Consider the following 9,316-nt stretch of genomic DNA (forward strand, 5'->3'; position numbering starts at 1 on the left):
CACTTAAATTGGAATTCTTTTGCCCATAACCTCACCTACTCCTGCTGCCTATACAAGTGTTAAGCAATTTTGTCTTATGATCAGGTTCACACTAAAACTTATACTTAACAATGAACTTGAAACACAGGTACTTTTATGAATGTGATAAAATATTTTTTAAGTAAATCTAGAGGATGTTAGTCAAATACCACTTAGGTTGTCAGTTGGGGGAACACTAGTATAAGCTAAGGCAGCTCAGGAATTTTTATTACTGTATTTATAAATGTGTTTGAAAGAATTTGTAAATGTGACAGGTACATTTTTAAGGTGATACACATTTGCTCCATAAATAGTTAAAAATTAATGAAATGAATTTCAGTGACATTTGGCAGTAGTTTTGCTTCAAGTGATCAATATTGATATTGTTACTGAACTATGTAATCTCATGATACATTTTTCAATACTTTTTCAGAGCAACTGCTTTTGCAATGGTAGCAATGCTTAATTTAAATTGAATCAATAAATTTTTTCCTAAGCAATGATTTTTGGTGGATCTTTTACTATGTATGTGAAACATTTAATGAATAATATAAGTTTGGGAGGTTTTTTGTTTCAAAAAAACTTTATCAGGACATATTTTTTAAAAGAAGGAAAAATAACAGCAATCTAAGCCTCTCTGGAAATAAAAAATGCAGACACATAATGAAATATTTGGCTTAGAACACTCATCCGAGGCTTTTTTCCAGGCATGCATTCTTGAGCTCCTCTTTCAACATATTCCCTGATTTTATTTTCCTATTAATTTTAAATCAAAACTGACATCTTGCTTCCAACCCAGCTAAATTCTACATCTTCTCTTTCCACTGCCCTCAAGTTCCCAAGTCTTTAGCCATTTGCCAGACTCGAGCTTTAAAAATTCAAACATGTTTGGAAGCACTCAGAAATTCCTTGGGCCTTCTGGGAACAACCAAGACCAATGAAGATGAGGGGTTCCAAATCTAATAAACCTGCTCTCCCAAGTGAGGCTTAAGCCACAAATCTCAATGCCAATGATACACATTTTCTTTTGTTTACTTCTTTCTATCCTATGTCTTCACTTAAAACTCCAGCTGCGATTGACCCTTCCATTTATAATCTTTTGTCTTTTGCACCAAATATGCCATACACATGAAAATTATAGAGGATGATATAACAAAGATCTCCACTTAACACCCAAATTTCACAAATTTTACCTCTTTACCAGACATTTTCTTTTTAATAAATGAAATACAATGGATGCAGAAAATGACATCCCTCAATAACCAAATTCTCTATCTTCCTTCTCCAGTGGTAATCATAATCCTGCAGTTGTATATCCTTTCTGGCCATGTAAAAAATGCTTTTACTTCATACATATGTATCTATAAACAACATGTACAGTTACTCTGGTATTTATGAATTTTACAGACATAATAACACATATCATCATGCACTTTGATTTTTTTCATTCAGCATTGGGTTATGGAGATCCAAATAGATTCAATTGATTGGTTCTTTTTTCCTACTTTTTATTTTATATTAGAGTATGGCTGATTAACAATATTATGACAGTTTCAGGCAGACAGCAAAGGGACTCAGCCATACAAAAAAATGAATGCATTCTCCCCCAAACTCCCCTCCAATTCAGGCTGCCACATAACATTAAGCAAAGTTTCCTGTGCTATACAGTAAGACCTTGTTAGTTATCCATTGTAAGTATAGCAATATGTACACGTGATCCCAAACTCCCTAATTATCCCTTCCCCTCATTCTTCCCCCCTGACAATCGTAGGTTTGTTCTCTACAAGTCTCTGTTTTGTAAGTAAGCTCATTTGTATCACTTCTTTTAGAATCTCCTCTCTCCGACTTACTTCACTCAATTCTCTCTGCTGCATGCAGTTGTGTACATATGTAAAATGTATTTGTTAATCCCTGTGTTGATCAACTTTCCATTTCCACTACTATACATGACTTGTAATGAACATTCTTACCCGTCTCATATTTTAAGTATTTTCAAGACCTTTTCCAGGATGTACATCTAGAGGTAAATTACTAGATGATAGTGTTCTTGCCTGGAGAATCCCAGGGATGGGGGAGCCTGATGGGCTGCCGTCTATGGGGTCGTACAGAGTTGGACACGACTGCAGCGACTTAGCAGCAGCAGCAGCAGCATGAGACACGTATCTTAATATTTTCTCAGTATCTATAAATTTCTTTCCAAAGCAGTTGTACCAATGTCTACCCCAGTCAGCAGTGTAGGAGTTCCCTCCTTAATGATCACCTAGTATTTTCAGATATTTAATTTTTGACAATTTGATGATCATAAAGTAATTTGTTATTGTTGTTTTCATTTTCATTGTCCTAATGAATCCATTCTGGATCTGAATAACTCACCCCTGATTTGCTTTTATGCCATCTTTGTCATCTTCTGAGTCTCGACATAAGCTTTAAGTCCTACATCTGGGCATCTCTTCCAGTCCAGTGGTCTGCTTATCTATTCCTGCTCCAGTGTCCCCCTCTTATAGCCTAGTTTTAGGCAGCTTTTTTACCCAGTAAATTAATTCCTACACCTCCCTATCTTCTTCAAAATTATTCTGGCAATTCTGGGCCATTTGTTTATCATATGAATTTTAAGCCTATCAACTTTCCAAAACACTTCTGTTAGGAATTAAATTATTGTTAGTAAAATTTATGTGTTAATTCTTGGAGAAGTCACATCTTTATAATACTGCATCTTCTTAATCATGATCATGAAATATCACTTCATTTACTTTTGTATTTAATAAATCTTTACACTATTCTTCATTAATGTCTACATGTGTTTTACTATATTCATTCCTAGACACCATAATACTTTTGTTGCTTTTGTAAATGGTATCTTTTTAAAAATTATCTTATTCTAAGTGTTTATTGCTTATATATAGAAACCACTGAATTTTTATATTGATCCTATATCCTGAAACCTTATAGAACTCCAATTATTCTTTAAATTTGTAGGTTTTCTTGCATTTTCCATTTTTACAACTATATCATCAGAATATAACAACTGTGTTTTCTTCTTTCCTGACCCTTAAAAATTGTATTTCTTTTTCCTAACCTATTTCTTGGGGCTGGATTACCAATACAGAAATGAATAGAAAGAGAATAGTGGACACTCCTTCTTGATCCTGACATTAAAGAAAGTGCTACTAGAAATTCACCATTAAGTGCAATGCCTGCCCATTTTTGTAGATACTTTTGGCTATGTTAAGGAAACGCCTTTCTATTCCTTGTTTGCTAATAATATTTTTTTATCTTAAATTGCTGCTGAAGGCTCTCAAATTTTTTTCTACATAAGGCTTACCTAGTGGCTCAGCTGGTAAAGAATCCTCCTGCAATGCAGGAGACCTGGGTTTGACCCCTAGGTGGGGAAGAACCCTTGGAGGAGGGAATGGCTACCCGCTCCAGTATTCTGGCCTGGAGAATTCCATTAATTGTATAGTCCATGGGGTGGCAAAGAGTCGGACACAACTGAGCGACTTTCACTTCACTTCACTTCATTGATATAATTGTCTTTTCTCTGTTAGTTAATATGCAAATTATTATACAGAAATTTATTTAGAGAAAACATTTCAATGTTAAATTATCCTCACATTCTTGGAATGAATTCTACTTGATCATGATGCATTTTCTGCAAACTTTGCTGCCTCAGTTTGCTAACATTTTATTTAAGAATTTTGCATTTATGAGAGTCATCTTTTGTGCTGCTTAAGATATAATTTTCTGAGGTATTTAGTAAATAAGCTAAAATCTTGTAGGCTTATGGAAATTCTTCTTTCTCCTTGTAATTCTATCATTTTTTGCTTTATATATTTGGAGGCCATATTATTAGGTATCAGATCAGATCAGTCGCTCAGTTGTGTCCGACTCTTTGCGACCCCATGAATCGCAGCACACCAGGCCTCCCTGTCCATCACCAACTCCCGGAGTTCACTCAGACTCACATCCATCGAGTCAGTGATGCCATCCAGCCATCTCATCCTCTGTCGTCCCCTTCTCCTCTTGCCCCCAATCCCTCCCAGCATCAGAGTCTTTTCCAATGAGTCAACTCTTTGCATGAGGTGGCCAAAGTACTGGAGTTTCAGCTTTAGCATCATTCCTTCCAAAGAAATCCCAGGGCTGATCTCCATCAGAATGGACTGGTTGGATCTCCTTGCAGTCCAAGGGACTCTCAAGAGTCTTCTTCAACACCATCATTCAAAAGCATCAATTCTTTGGCACTCAGCCTTCTTCACAGTCCAACTCTCACATCCATACATGACCACTGGAAAAACCATAGCCTTGACTAGATGAACCTTTGTTGGCAAAGTAATGTCTCTGCTTTTGAATATGCTATCTAGGTTGGTCATAACTTTCCTTCCAAGGAGTAAACGTCTTTTAATTTCATAGCTGCAGTCACCATCTGCAGTGATTTTGGAGCCCAAAAAAATTAAGTCTGACACTGTTTCCACTGTTTCCCCATCTAGTTCCCATGAAGTGGTGGGACCGGATGCCATGATCTTCCTTTTCTGAATGTTGAGCTTTAAGCCAACTTTTTCACTCTCCACTTTCACTTTCATCAAGAGGCTTTTTAGTTCCTCTTCACTTCAAACTCCAGTACTTTGGCCACCTCATGCCAAGAGTTGACTCATTGGAAAAGACTCTGATGCTGGGAGGGATTGGGGGAAGGAGGAGAAGGGGATGACAGAGGATGAGATGGCTGGATGGCATCACTGACTCGATGGACGTGAGTCTGAGTGAACTCCGGGAGTTGGTGATAGACGGGGAGGCCTGGCGTGCTGCGATTCATGGGGTCGCAAAGAGTCAGACGCGACTGAGCAACTGAACTGAACTGAACTGAACTAATACATTCAAATATTCAGTCTTCCTAACAAATTATACCTTTCATCCTCTTAACACTCCCTCAATTAAGTGGTCTGTCAGTCATTCGACCATATGCATTGTTGAACACAATGAGCCTTGTGTGTCAAGCATGGTGCTAGGATTTAGGAAGCATTAGAAACATGCTCTCTGCCCTCCTGGGGATCATAATCTAGTGGGAAGGCTGAGGCAAGTATTGTGTCCCCAGGTCTTACCAGACTGACTTTAAAAAATATTAACTCTAGTAATTCCAGATGAGCCTTGTTCAAAGAGTTCATCCTAATAATTAAATTGAAGGACTTTGCACCTTTTTTCAAGAAAATCAGTGCTGCCTGAAAGTCTAAGGGTTACCATGTCTAAGCCTCATTTCCATGCAGTTCTTCTCCCCAACACACCTGCCAACTCTGCCCGTCAGTCTCAACACCTGCACACACCCTCATTCAGAGTCCATTCACTATGAATGGAATATCTGTCATTGGAGGTTTCATGAAAATTGGGTTTTTTCCAAAATTCTTCCAAAACATTTCCCTTTCCTTCAATCTGGCACTCCTAAATGAGGAGAGGGAAAGGATCACTTTGGAAAAGCTGTTATCTTACAGACCCTGCTGTTACTGGCAGAAGAATTAGTGTCAAAGAGCAAAGTTCACTCAAGATTTAACTGATAAATCATTAGTAAACCTGTGTGCAAATAAAAAAACCCTATAATTATTAACATGACAACAGAATTTCCAGGTTTCCTCATTTCTCAATTATCTTTTTCAAGAAGAAATTCCAATATTTTCCTAACCGATGAAATATATTCTGTATCTTAAAAGTAATTCACTATGTGGGAACTATAGATGGCAAGTCCCTTGACTGATGTCCTGACACTCCTATTTACCAGTCATGGGAAGTTCCTCATCTTCTCTGGTCTTATATAAAATGAAGAAAATTATACCTGATCTGCTTAAAGAGAGAATGAAAAGAACCAGAGCAAATGTTTCTTAGCATCCTTTATAATTCAACGATAATTTCTATATAATATTCATTTTACCTCTGAACCTAAAAGATCTTAGAGTGTTATTTCAAATGCCTTCTACATCTGAAAATGTAGTCATGTCCAACTCTTTGTGACCACAAGGACTGTAGCCCACCAGGCTCCTCTGCCCATGGGCTTCCCCAGACAAGAATACTGGAGTGGGATCGAATACCCAGTGATCCAACCCGGGTCTCTTGCTTTACAGGCAGAGTCTTTACTGTCTGAGCCACTCCTAGATCTGAAGGGAACCTAATGTTTCCTCCTCATTCTAGTTTTCAGATTCAGTGGATATCACTGTCGCTATAAAAGTCAAAAGACCCAACATTTTGGAAAACAGTTTTGTGTCATGCTAATTCAGTTAAATGACAAGTTGATGTCATCTCACTGGAGTGCATTTAAAACATATATACATTGGCGGATTCATTTTGATATTTGGCAAAACTAATACAATTATGTAAAGTTTAAAAATAAAATAAAATTAAAAAACAAAACAAAACAAACATATATACATTTTGACCTAGAAATTTCTCTTCAGGAATTTGTCCAAAGTAAAAAAAAAAACAGTTATGGTAGTGCACAAAGTTCTATGTCCTAGGATGCTGGAGAAAATACAGCTGTCCATCTATAGGGACTCACTAAGTAAAATATATGGAGACTTCCAGCTTCTCCAACATGTAAAGGGCTTGGAAGATGTCACTCTCATTTTTACAAGAAGAAACTCAAAACCAAGGGCTTTTCTTGAAGCCACGAGAGAAGTGAGATTGCAGAGAGAAATGTCACTCTGAATCTAGAAATACAGGCAAGTCTTCAAAGTCACAGTCAAGACCTTCTTAATCTGGAGCCACAACTGGTAGAAACACAACAGCAATGTTGAAAAATTGCTAGAGGCTGAGTGTGGACTAGCACGAGAATGAGAAATTCCCTATTTGCCAGAGTTTTAGGAGGATCCTTAATTTTCTGGGCATCATCTACAGTACAGGAACACCACTAGATTTTCATGGTGAAGGTCCCTTTGGCTGGGGAAAAAGTGAAAATGTTAGTTGCTCAGTCGTATCTGACTCTTTGCAACCTCGTGGACTGTATCTCACCAGGCTCCTCTGTCCATGAGATTCTCCAGGCAGGAATACTAGAGTGGATTGCCATGACCTTCTCTAGGGGATCTTCCTGACCCAGGGATTGAACCCAGGTCCCCCACATTGCTGGAAGATTCTTTACTGTCTGAGCCACCAGGGAAGCCCTTGGCTGGGGAAGGAGAAGAGTAACCATCACACGATATACACAGAGACCTCACCTTAACACAGATCTGTTCTCCAGGGCAGACTATGCAGGAGCCCCATATCAGTTGGCAAAGTGCTCCAGCCACCTCTATGCTTCCTACCTCACCTAAGGGAGAAAATAAAGAAAATAGTCAAAAGGAATAAGGGCTTCAAGGAAACAGACTGGGAAAACTGAAGCCAGGGAAGGGAGTAGAAGGCAGATTTTTTTTTTTTTTTTTAGTTTATACTTACTGAAAATTCATAGATAAATACTTGTGACGATCACCCAGTTCAGAGACATAGGTCCACTAAAAGACTGAGATCCAATCATAAGATTTTAAGGCTTCAGTTTCCTAGTGGCTCAAATGGTAAAGAATCTGCTTGCGATGCAGGAGACCAGGGTTTGATCCCTGAGTCGGGAAGATCCTCTGGAGAAGGGAATGGCTACCCATTCCAGTATGCTTTCCTGGAGAGTTCCATGGCCAGGGGAGCCTGGAGGGCTACAGCACATGGGGTAGCAAAAAGTCAGACACGACTGAGCGACAAATGTAGCAACAGTGGATTATAGCTGAAAGAGCTGCCCTGGCTCTATTTAAAGAGAAGGAAGCCCTAAAACCACAGGGGACAAAACAAGGACACTAGAGGAATTTGAATCCTCTGGCACTTACAGCTACAGAAAACAAACACATCCCAGCTTCTACCAGATTAACATAAAACCTCACAGTAAAAACTTATTTGCCTCAGGTCCTGTGACCTAATACATCACATCCATCTTTCATTTAAAAGTTTCCAGGGATGCTAAAATGATAGAGGAAAAAAATAATCTGAAGAGAAAAATTGAGCATCAGAATCAGACTCAACTATGATGCAAATATTGGAGTTATCAGACAATTTTAAAATAATTATGATTAATATGTTCAATGTCCTAATGGGAAAGGCAGACATTGTGTAATATCAGATGAGTAAAGGAAGCAGAGAGATAGAAACTGCAAGAAAGAATTGAAAGGAAATGCTAGAAATCAAAAATGCGTAACAACAACAACAAACAAAAATTTTAAATGTCTTTGATTGGCTCATCAGTAGACTGAACACAGCTCAGGAAATGATCAGTGAACTCTGAAGATGGATAAGGGAAATTTCCCAGATTAAAATAGAGTGGGGGAAAAAATAACAGAACATCCAAGAACTTTGGGACAATTTCAAAAGATGTAATATGTGTATAATTAAAACACCAGAAGAAGAGAGAACAGGGAAGAAATACTGAAGTAACAATGGCCAAGAATTTTCCAAAATTAAATTAAACATATCACAGAATACTTAGAAAGAATTAGGAATGATGACTCAAATCTTTATTTTAAACAAAAAGCTGTATTGTTGACTATAAGCAGTTTATGAAAAAAAATTGTGTATACATAGGTACACACATGAAAACGAATTTCTTCTGTTTTCACAGACAGCATATATTGTATTATGGTAATCAAAATAAATGTTTTTCCTTTTAAATAATGAAGATACAAGTGCTCACTGTGAAATTATTCTGAGTGCCATGCTCTGCTTCCCCACTCTAGGCAGCCCCAGATGGGTACCTCTCACCTTAATAATCTTTAAACTTAAAGCCCAAGAAAAATCACAGATCAAAGGAGCTTACAGTCTGCAGTGTTCACAGAAGCAAAATAGATTACAGCCCAGTGGAGTTGAGGTCACTTGCCAGACTTCAGGAACTCAGTGTTTTCTCACCTCAGTCCAACAGTGTGACAGCTTAGGCAGCCTGGGGAGAGGCTGTGTTGCAACTGGTCCCACTGACGTGGGTCAGTCCCATGGCAGTTGACAAGCCAGACTGCATAATCATCTTCTACAAGCCCCCAAAGCACAATGGGCTGGGAGCTGGGAACCCACACAAAAGTGGGCAATTTACATTGAATTTAAAACACTTTCTGTGCTTACCTGGTACCCTCACCTCTCCTGGGCATTTGGGATAAAAAGATTGTTTCCCAGATGTTTGTGGAGGATGTGGTCAAGCCAGTTGGTCCTCTGTGAAAGGCAACTCGAGACGTCCGCCCTATATGGTATTTCCCCAACCCCACCCTTCTTGAAGGAGGAGATGGAGAAGATGTGACCACTAGTTGAGCCAACAGCTGGATCCAGG

The sequence above is a fragment of the Bubalus bubalis genome, chromosome 19 (assembly GCF_019923935.1).
Source record: "Bubalus bubalis isolate 160015118507 breed Murrah chromosome 19, NDDB_SH_1, whole genome shotgun sequence".
NCBI classification, from domain to species: Eukaryota; Metazoa; Chordata; class Mammalia; order Artiodactyla; family Bovidae; genus Bubalus; species Bubalus bubalis.